Source organism: Xenopus laevis, chromosome 1S (assembly GCF_017654675.1).
Source record: "Xenopus laevis strain J_2021 chromosome 1S, Xenopus_laevis_v10.1, whole genome shotgun sequence".
Lineage (NCBI taxonomy): Eukaryota > Metazoa > Chordata > Amphibia > Anura > Pipidae > Xenopus > Xenopus laevis.
In genome coordinates, this window is record NC_054372.1 from 193604696 (window position 1) to 193617029 (window position 12334).

Sequence of the window (12334 nt, forward strand, 5' to 3'; positions counted from 1 at the left end):
ATCTAATTAGACAAAATTCTCTATTGATAATCTCTATCTCACAGTCGCACTCCCTTCCCAGAGACTATTATTCACTGTTACTATAGGCACCATCTCTCCCTACTATACCTGCTATCCCACAGTCACACTCCCTTCCCAGAGACTATTATCCCACTGTTACTATAGGCACCATCTCTCCCTACTATACCTGCTATCCCACAGTCACACTCCCTTCCCAGAGACTATTATCCACTGTTACTATAGGCACCATCTCTCCCTACTATACCTGCTATCCCACAGTCACACTCCCTTCCCAGAGACTATTATCCACTGTTACTATAGGCACCATCTCTCCCTACTATACCTGCTATCCCACAGTCACACTCCCTTCCCAGAGACTATTATCCCACTGTTACTATAGGCACCATCTCTCCCTACTATACCTGCTATCCCACAGTCACACTCCCTTCCCAGAGACTATTATCCCACTATTACTATAGACACCATCTCTCCCTACTATACCTGCTATCCCACAGTCACACTCCCTTCCCAGAGACTATTATCCACTGTTACTATAGGCACCATCTCTCCCTACTATACCTGCTATCCCACAGTCACACTCCCTTCCCAGAGACTATTATCCACTGTTACTATAAGCACCATCTCTCCCTACTATACCTGCTATCCCACAGTCACACTCCCTTCCCAGAGACTATTATCCACTGTTACTATAGACACCATCTCTCCCTACTATACCTGCTATCCCACAGTCACACTCCCTTCCCAGAGACTATTATCCACTGTTACTATAGACACCATCTCTCCCTACTATACCTGCTATCCCACAGTCACACTCCCTTCCCAGAGACTATTATCCTCTGTTACTATAGGCACCATCTCTCCCTACTATACCTGCTATCCCACAGTCACACTCCCTTCCCAGAGACTATTATCCACTGTTACTATAGACACCATCTCTCCCTACTATACCTGCTATCCCACAGTCACACTCCCTTCCCAGAGACTATTATCCACTGTTACTATAGGCACCATCTCTCCCTACTATACCTGCTATCCCACAGTCACACTCCCTTCCCAGAGACTATTATCCACTGTTACTATAGACACCATCTCTCCCTACTATACCTGCTATCCCACAGTCACACTCCCTTCCCAGAGACTATTATCCCCACTGTTACTATAGGCACCATCTCTCCCTACTATACCTGCTATCCCACAGTCACACTCCCTTCCCAGAGACTATTATCCCACTATTACTATAGACACCATCTCTCCCTACTATACCTGCTATCCCACAGTCACACTCCCTTCCCAGAGACTATTATCCACTGTTACTATAGACACCATCTCTCCCTACTATACCTGCTATCCCACAGTCACACTCCCTTCCCAGAGACTATTATCCCACTGTTACTATAGACACCATCTCTCCCTACTATACCTGCTATCCCACAGTCACACTCCCTTCCCAGAGACTATTATCCCACTGTTACTATAGAAACCATCTCTCCCTACTATACCTGCTATCCCACAGTCACACTCCCTTCCCAGAGACTATTATCCACTGTTACTATAGACACCATCTCTCCCTACTATACCTGCTATCCCACAGTCACACTCCATTCCCAGAGACTATTATCCACTGTTACTATAGACACCATCTCTCCCTACTATACCTGCTATCCCACAGTCACACTCCCTTCCCAGAGACTATTATCCACTGTTACTATAGACACCATCTCTCCCTACTATACCTGCTATCCCACAGTCACACTCCCTTCCCAGAGACTATTATCCACTGTTACTTTAGGCACCATCTCTCCCTACTATACCTGCTATCCCACAGTCACACTCCCTTCCCAGAGACTATTATCCACTGTTACTATAGACACCATCTCTCCCTACTATACCTGCTATCCCACAGTCACACTCCCTTCCCAGAGACTATTATCCACTGTTACTATAGACACCATCTCTCCCTACTATACCTGCTATCCCACAGTCACACTCCCTTCCCAGAGACTATTATCCACTGTTACTATAGACACCATCTCTCCCTACTATACCTGCTATCCCACAGTCACACTCCCTTCCCAGAGACTATTATCCCACTGTTACTATAGGCACCATCTCTTCCTACTATACCTGCTATCCCACAGTCACACTCCCTTCCCAGAGACTATTATCCACTGTTACTATAGGCACCATCTCTCCCTACTATACCTGCTATCCCACAGTCACACTCCCTTCCCAGAGACTATTATCCCCCTGTTACTATAGACACCATCTCTCCCTACTATACCTGCTATCCCACAGTCACACTCCCTTCCCAGAGACTATTATCCACTGTTACTATAGGACACCATCTCTCCCTACTATACCTGCTATCCCACAGTCACACTCCCTTCCAGAGACTATTATCCACTGTTACTATAGACACCATCTCTCCCTACTATAACCTGCTATCCCACAGTCACACTCCCTTCCCAGAGACTATTATCCCACTGTTACTATAGACACCATCTCTCCCTACTATACCTGCTATCCCACAGTCACACTCCCTTCCCAGAGACTATTATCCACTGTTACTATAGGCACCATCTCTCCCTACTATACCTGCTATCCCATAGTCACACTCCCTTCCCAGAGACTTATATCACTGCTACTACTGTCTAGGGAACCTCTGGCACTGGGCCCCAGGGTAAAAGTAATTTCTGTAACCCATAAATTCACCTTGATACCCCCAATCTCAGCTAAAGCCTCTTTAGAAAGAAAGCATTTGAGGGATTTTGGAGCATTATTTCCCATTTGGCTGTACAGAAATCCTGTGTCACTATTAATTATAGCCATTTATTGGGAGAGGGGAGTCAATAGGCAACATTAATGCCGGCAGAGAATATTGATTGGCTAATTTGCCTAAAGGTTACACTTTCTCCCTACAAATGGAGCCGGGGAGATTCGGTTAAGAATCACAAAGATTATATTTTCCTGGAGAAGCTTTTCTATCTCCCAAGTGCTGAGGATAAAGGTCAGATTCATGGGGACTTAAGGTGAAATCCTATTTTACACAGGTTATTTTTTCTTTATGAAACGTGGAATAAAACAACTCCAGCTGTTCTATTGTACACATTGTACAAAATTGTAGTTCTGCACAAGTGAAATACAAAAATATACATCCACTGTCCGTGTGATATGTTCATCAATCAGGAAAGGCTCTGATGTGTGATGACTCAAAAAATGCCATTAAATACTTTATACTGGGGCAATAGAGACCAGAAGCAGGAGTCAGGGGAAGGCAAATCGGGGAGATTAGTCACTGGGAAGAAGAGAAGATTTGTTGCCTGGCGACTAATATCCCTGAATCTGCTCGTGTGGCCAGACCCTGTACAGGGAAAGCATGAGTATCATTATTATGCCCAAATACAGCCCATGGAAGGAAGGCCGCCCATAAAGACTGATTACGGGAAACATAACACCTACGATACTGTTCTAAAGACTGATTTGTCATTTCTGTTTGACCATCAGTTTGCAGATGCTACTCAGTAAAAACGGACAACATAAGAGAATAAAAATTCTGCAGAAACGTAGAAACAAATTGAACCCTCACAGAGGAGCAGGTGGGAAGGGAAATAAAATGACACATTTTACTCTACCAATCCACCATCACCCAGATAACAGTATTCTCCTAACAGTGAAGTAAATCAACAATGAAATCCATGGATATATGGGTCCATGAATTTTTAGGAACAGGAAGTGAGTGAGATAAGGACCTGGATGGCTTAGAACACTGGCATGGAGCACAAGAGTTCATGTAATTATTAATATTCTGCCTCAAAATCAGCCACTGGTGATAAGAAATAAGGAAATAGAGGGAAAAGGAAATAAGGGAACAGGTTTTACTTGGACCCGGAATTGTGAGTCACAGACAAGACAGATTCATGGCAATTCTCTGGGACAAACTGTTAAATATTAGGTATTGGAAAAATTGTTATACTCCAGTATTGATTAAGTTTAAATATGTTTCATTAATTTGCCAAGTGACACATTTGCAGACGAATCAATTTGAGCCTCAGACAGAGAGGCAAACAGGTCTGAACTCAAGGCGGCCATAATCATTTCCTTATAAATAATAGGCTCAGGTTCAAGAACCTCTAGAGCAGTGATCCCCAACCAGTAGCTCGCGAGTAACACGTTGCTCCCCAACCCCTTGGATGTTGCACTCAGTGGCTTCAAACTGGTGCTTATTTTCTAATTCCAGGCAAGTTTTGGTTCCATAAAAACCAGATGTACTGCCAAACAGAGTCTCCTGTAGGCTGCCAGTCCACATAGGGGCTACAAAATAGCCAATCACAGCCCTTATTTGGCACCACCCAGGAACTTGTTTCAAGCTTGTGTTGCTCCCCAACTCTTTTTACATCTGAATGTTGCTCACGGATGAAAAAGGTTGGGGAGCCCTTCTCTAGAGGATTAAAGACAAAGCTTCTGGATAAGACATCCGCCTTCATGTTTTTAGAGCCTGGTCTGTATGTCAGAATGAAATAAAATGAATGAAAAATAGTACCCATCTTGCCTGTCTAGGATTTAACAGTTTAGCAGTTTCAATGTACAACAGGTTCGTATGATCAGTAAAAACTGTAACTGCATGCTTAGCCCCATTGTCTCCATTCCTCAAAAGCCCACTTGATGGCGGATACTTTGAATCCGAATCCAAATTTGCATATGTAAAGTAGGAAAGGGAAATCACGTGACTTTTCACCACAAAACAAGGAAGTAAAGATTGTTTTCATTTCCCGCCTCTAACTTGCATATGCAAATTAGGATTCTGATTCGGTTCGGTATTCAGCAGAATCGTTCACAGAGGAATTTGGGATTCGGTCGACTCCACAATAGTGAATTCAGTGCATCGCTACTAGAAATCGGCCTTGGCTGGGGCATACAAGGGTCTGTTCCCATTTTTTGTACTTTACACACTGCCTTCAAGTTAGAAGACTATTCTAATTAATCTAACTATCCTATTGCGTTTCCTACCAACAAAGAAGAATGTAGGGAAATATTGCCCTTCTCCTTCCAGGAGCACCAAGGATATTCCCTTTTCTTTCTTTGCATGTTTGTGGATGAGAAGCAATGGCAGCCCTTGAAACGAGATACAGAGAAACTGTATGTGGAAATGCTGAACTACTCTGTATATATTTATATATATATATATATATATATATATATATATATATATATATATATATATATATATATATATACACACACACACATGTAGGTAATATACACAGGGCTCAGGTTATCCAAGTTCAGCCATGAAATCACCTTTCTCCAAATGTTAAGAGGCTTCCTATTTGGCTGGCACCCAGGATTCTGTTATTCACCATTTATAATTAACCTATTTACATTCCAGCTGGAAACATTTGTGAGCCAATACCTTGTGTTGTTCCTTCCAGTAAAATGGTTACAGAGACGAGTATTCTGGTTGTAAGTACTTCAATACTTTCCTCATAAAATAAACAATGTGGTCAATGCATCTTATACATCTAGGGTTGCCATCCCGGATTTGACCAGACATCCCAATTTTTTAGAAGGGCTGCCTGGGTCAAGACAGTCTGCCCGGTTTTCCAAATAAGGAAAACTGGACAGACTCTACCTTGATTGACATGGTGATCAGCCAATTGCTGACAGCTCTTGCTCCGCCCACAATGCCACTGAGCCATCCCTCTGATCTCATGGCTCCACCCCTGCAGGATTGTGGTCACGGAAAGTTGGCAACCCTATATGCATGGACATGGTCAGGCTGGCCTAGCAGAGTATCAGATTATCTCCCAGTGGGCCCCACCCTAGCACAGTTCCCATAAACCCATCATTATTTCCACTCTGTTGCCTAATTAAAATCCATTAGGCACTATCTATATCTAATGAGTTTGAGAGAGTGCCCAGGGTGTCACGTGGGCTCAGGAAGACCCATTCCAACACTGAATATTGAAGACTATAACCATCTCCAAGAGATTTCTGTTTCGGAGAGTCTTCCTCCATTATTGTTTTTTGGATTGTCCACTCCCTTAGCTGAAGAGTCAAGCCAGCAGTTTACCCGATCACCCCCAGATTCTACAACATGACGGTTCCCCATTTTTCTCTCTTTGAAAGAACAGCTCCAGAGTCAAATGAAGAGTCTCCCAGTAGGACCAACACCCACATAAAACATCCACCAAGGACTTCTTGTAAGGTCAACTCAACTCTTGACCCTATGTGAGCACTGAATCATCCCTGTTTATCAGGAAAGAGCTCATTTAACTTCCAGCAGCCTAGTGGGAAAGTTTAGTGCTTGTCCTGCATCAATATATATATATCTGTATTGCACAGAGAAGAGCAATCAGCGTGCGGCTTCCAGTAGGGTTAACAAGGAGGAAGACAGTGCCAGACTCTATATCATAGCGAAAGTGAAAACACATTGCAAATGAAGGAACTGTCTCTGATGTTTCCTGTTTGTCTCTTGATTGGGATTGAAGTTCAGATGATTAACACAAGAAGAAGCAGAAGTGCCAGTTAAAGAGATAAAAAGTCAACGTTCCAAGGCAGGGTTAAAGGGTAAGACAGGGCTGCTTTCTGTTCATTTCTGCTTCCTACTCCTATAGTTGGTTTCACCATGAAGATGCCACCTGGGGAGGTGCAAATATAAAGGGAAAAATGTACCCCCACCGCGTTGAGTGATGTGCATTTCTATGGTTGTGGACCTCCATGATGCCTTCTTATATCCTTATAATTTATCAGGTGGCATATTATGTTTTATATTAAATGGGTTGTGATACGAATGACATCACTAAGCAGTTATAACTGATGACATCATTAAGCACTGTTTGTAAGGAGATATTTTACAAGGCTCTGTAGGTGTAACCCTAGAGAACTTTCTGCATATGATGAAATATAAAGACCACATCAGAATAATCAGTATTATTATTATTATTAACATGTATTTATATAGCGCCAACATATTGCGTAGCACTGTAAAGTAAATGTGATTATACAACTACATCACATGAATTACATATATAGAATATATGGAGTAACAAACATCACAATCAATACAGGTACAAAAAGGTGAGGAAGGCCCTATGCATAGGCATACAGTCTAAAGGGAAGGGAGTAATACACAAGGTGTAGTATTATTACAAGGTAGTATTATTACATTATCCTTCCACCAACCTCAAGGCACCAGTCCCAAGAGCCACCTCTATAGTCACAAGTTTTTGTGTCGGGGGCAAAGCTGAGCGCAGGGCTGGAGGGTGCCCAGGCTGCAAATATTCCAAATAGATGGTGGTTGTGGCCCTACGAGTTTCACTATTGAATGTGTAGTAGGTCCCATTGCACCTTTGCTCAATGGAGCATCAGTAACATGGTACAATTCTCCTTCCACTGAAAAAAGTGCAAGTTGAGGTGCAAATTCATTGTCAAGAATCACATGACAATCACCGACCCCAGAGCTTTTATATTGACCTCAACAGGAGCCTTAAGCCCAGTGGGACCGGCCCTCACAAACTTGGAAGTGGAACTGAATGATGTTTCATTTCTTTACCAATTCAGAGTAACAACGCCTGGAATTTCATAAAATGCAATTTACGTTCTCAGACTAAGGAATAGTGGGGTCAGTGGGAAGTTAAAAGGCAATTAAGCAGATATTAGATTTGTTTTAATTTGGAGAAATGCAAGTCAGTAGTTATAATTCCTCATGTGATTTTATCATTCTGAATATCTCTCACTTGTAATATAAAATAGGGGTTATTTGTGTCACACAAGCTTGTATTCTGTCCTATTGGCTCCAAGTGACTACACACTCATAACAAACACCCACTACTGCTCCTCACAGCTTTCCTACTTACACATTTTATTGCGTAAATGTCTGTGAGTTTATTTTCAAACAGCCTGCAGCCTTGTGTCTTTATATGGTCACAGGACCCCTCAGTGACTTCTAATATCCTTATCATTTACAGTAGGGTGTACATTATCCCTTATAATACATGAGTGATACTCAGAGTTCCCTGTATAACTCAGCCTGCAGCCTTGTGCCTTTATATGGTCACAGAACCCCTCAGTGACTTCTAATATCCTTATCGTTTACAGTAGGGGGTACATTATCCCTTATAATACATGAGTGATACTCAGAGTTCCCTGTATAACTCAGCCTGCAGCCTTGTGCTTTTATATGGTCTCAGAACCCCTCAGTGACTTCTAATATCCTTATCATTTACAGTAGGGGGTACATTATCCCTTATAATACATGAGTGATACTCAGAGTTCCCTGTATAACTCAGCCTGCAGCCTTGTGCCTTTATATGGTCACAGGACCCCTCAGTGACTTCTAATATCCTTATCTTTTACAGTAGGGGGTACATTATCCCTTATAATACATGAGTGATACTCAGAGTTCCCTGTATAACTCAGCCTGCAGCCTTGTGCCTTTATATGGTCACATGACCCCTCAGTGACTTCTAATATCCTTATCGTTTACAGTAGGGGGTACATTATCCCTTATAATACACGAGTGATACTCAGAGTTCCCTGTATAACTCAGCCTGCAGCCTTGTGCCTTTATATGGTCACAGAACAACCCCTCAGTGACTTCTAATATCCTTATCATTTACAGTAGGGGGTACATTATCCCTTATAATACATGAGTGATACTCAGAGTTCCCTGTATAACTCAGCCTGTAGCCTTGTGTCTTTATATGGTCACAGAACAACCCCTCAGTGACTTCTAATATCCTTATCATTTACAGTAGGGGGTACATTATCCCTTATAATACATGAGTGATACTCAGAGTTCCCTGTATAATTCAGCCTGCAGCCTTGTGCCTTTATATGGTCACAGAACAACCCCTGAGTGACTTATATTGTCAAATAACTCCTTATATATACTTTATAGCAGGGTGGAGGCTATGGATTTAGAGTGAGACTCTGGGAATGAGAGGAAAGCAGATGTACTTCTGGCAGATCAATATAAAGAGTATATACAAATTGGAAAGGGAAGGAAGGCATATATACTATCTGGAAAGGAGGGATTAAGATTATATACTAGTTGGGAATGCGGGAAGAGTATATATTAGCTGGAAAGTAAGGCAGGATGGAGTAAGATCATATACTTGGGAAGGAGGGAAGTATATATACTAGTAGGGAAGGAAGGAAAAGAAGAGTCTATACTAGGGTCCAAAGGGTATTTTTGTGTTACACAAGTGGATCTGAATGACGCCAGTGTGATATGAACCCTCCTTCCCAACAGACCTGGCGCCTAGAAGAGTCTCTTGCTTGTCAGTCTGTAGCCAGAAGGTTGTACATGTCGAGCTATTTATGGGGAGATGCAATGGGCCTTTGTTTTTAAGGCATAAAGCAGAATTTTACTTACATTGAAACAAGTTTAGAGGAAATATTTATTTTCGTACATCACGTCATTCTCTAACTGAATTGTCCAACCATTCCCTCCGGGTGCGACTGACGCCTCCACGGGGCACACGACGGACGCTTCGTTTCTCAGTAAAACACAGTTAATATCAGTGAATCACTTTGTGTTGCTGCCTTGTTCTCTTGACTTAAAGGAGAACTAAACCCTAAAAATGATGGTTAAAATGCCATATTTTATATAGTGAACTTATTGCACGAGGCTAAAGTTTGAGCTTGTCAATAGCAGCAATGATCCAGGACTTCAAACTTGTCACAGGGGGTCACCATCTTGGAAAGTGTCTGTGACACTCACATGCTCAGTGGGCTCTGATTGGCTGTTGAGAAGCTAAGCTTAGGGCTCGTCACTAATTATCCAGCAGAAAATGAGCTTCCCTGGCTGTAATATAAGCTGATGCTACAGGTTTGCTGATTATTCAATTCTGATGCTAATTGCACTGGTTTCTGTGCTGCCATGTAGTAATTATGTGTATTAATTACTAATCAGCCTTATATTGTGACATTTCTATTCTATGTGTACTGTATATTGTGAGTGGGTCCCTAAGCTCAGTAAGTGACAGCAGCACAGAGCATGTGCAGTGAATCAGCAGAAAAGAAGATGGGGAGCTACTGGGGCATCTTTGGAGACACAGATCTTTACTGCTAAAGGGTTGTGGTTGCCTTGGGCTGGTACAGAAGCACAAAACATCATGTACAACATTTCTACCTACTTCTTTAGTTCGGCTTTAGTTCTTTAAAAGTTGTTTTGAATAAATGTGCTTTTACCTGTTTCTGCTCTAAAAAAAAGATTTTAATGGAATCTGTAAATGAGACTATCTTTGCTCACACATAAGGGAGGTTGTTAACTACACTGGTGCAAAGCAACTCATCGGCACAAATCACCATATTTTTACCCACAATGCAGCATTTTTACATTGAGCTTGCATCAGCTCCATATTACTAAAGACCATGGGAATGTTACAATTCTCTGCTCCCCCTTCCGTTTGTCACTCCCTTATCTGTAGATCCCATCTGAATTCTCAGCCATAACCCTGTGCGTTGGGCTCCATTCGGTGCCAGTGGCCAGGGGTTGGTGCCACTACACAAAGACCATGTTGTTGCCCCAGTGTGTCCCAATCTTTCTTTGTACATGGACAGAGCTGCAAAACAAGCAAAGTAGTCTTCCTCTGTTTACTTATTCCACGGCCACTTCTACTGTATTTCTGATGTTTGTCTTGTGATTCTGCACAACATAAGGAGACTGGGCACGGATTGGACCACCGATTATTGCCAGAAAGTGTCTGTGATGGGGGTCCTGTAGGCAGAAAGATGCCACGGGCTTTTTATATAGTATATATAAAATAGAGTTGAAAAGAAAAAACATTCCTGGCATCAATATTTAAGGCTCTTGCCTGTTATAGTCTATAAATACAGATTATTATGAACACAACCCCAAGTCTACCCCAAGGTGCTACCCTGCAAGTGCCTGGGTGCAGACAGAAGAAAGGGTGCAGTAAGGAGGGTGGGTGCCCAGAACATTCCTACTCGGTCTATTTATATTTATGTATGGGAGCTGCCATGCTGAGTCCCATCAGCAAATCTCACTGACTGGAGCAGACAGAGAACAGACACACTGAGCAATGGGAAGACTTTAAATCAGCTCATTCTTCTCCATTTCTTGCTAATAACCCGTGGGCTCCTGAAGCCTCTTATTAGTGATCTCTCAGAAGCCTGTCAAGATAAAGGGGAAATGTGGAGAGAAGACAGAAGGGCCCAGTAATAACCCCCAGAAAGTGGTATTTCAGTAGGAATTCATTATGCGTGGCGTGTCAGTACTCCCTGTAGGCTGCGGCACTCACACAATCAAAGAAAATAAGGAAAATCATCAAAAGATGCCTGAGGTGCTAAGTGAGGGAGTGAGATAGAGGAGCTGTCAGAGCAGGGAGGTGCAGGGAGGAGCATAGGGGAGGTAAGTGAGATAAAGGGGTGCGCCAGTGTCTAACCAGCACATGTACCGCTCCATCTGTCTCTATAAACCAGCACATGTACCGCTCCATCTGTCCCTATGAACCAGCCCAGGTACCGCTCCATCTGTCCCTATGAACCAGCACATGTACCGATCTATCCGGCCCTATGAACCAGCACAGGTACCGCTCCATCTGTCTCTATGAACCAGCACATGTACCGCTCCATCCGTCCCTATGAACCAGCACAGGTACCGCTCCATCTGTCTCTATGAACCAGCACATGTACCGCTCCATCCGTCCCTATGAACCAGCACAGGTACTGCCCCATCTGTCTCTATGAACCAGCACAGGTACCGCCCCATCTGTCTCTATGAACCAGCACAGGTACCGCCCCATCTGTCTCTATGAACCAACACAGGTACCGCTCCATCTGTCCCTATGAACCAGCAAATGTACCGCTCCATCTGTCCCTATGAACCAGGAGATGTACCGCTCCATCTGTCCCTATAAACCAGCCCAGGTACCGCTCCATCTGTTATGGAATAAAACTATAGAGTAGATAGGTCTCTGTATGAGTCTTGTGATGTGATTGGATGCGGAGGTTGGGCCCCCTGGGTGACACAGAGACCTTCTGAGAGATGGAGCAACTTCACTGTACATAGACCTGGAGGAGTGGCACTGGCAGATTGAAGAGATGCAGATGGGAAAGGGCCGGCTGTTGGTTTATTAAGTGAGAAAATACAAGAATATTATTCTGCCTTTGCTGCTCACAGGCTTTACTAGATACAGGGGCCACGCAGGCCCAGCATATAGAAGGACTAGACGGGCACAGCAGATTAGGGGTCACATGGGCACAGCAGATTAGGGGTCACATGGGCACAGCAGATTAGGGGTCACATGGGCACAGCAGATTAGGGGTCACATGGGCACAGCAGATT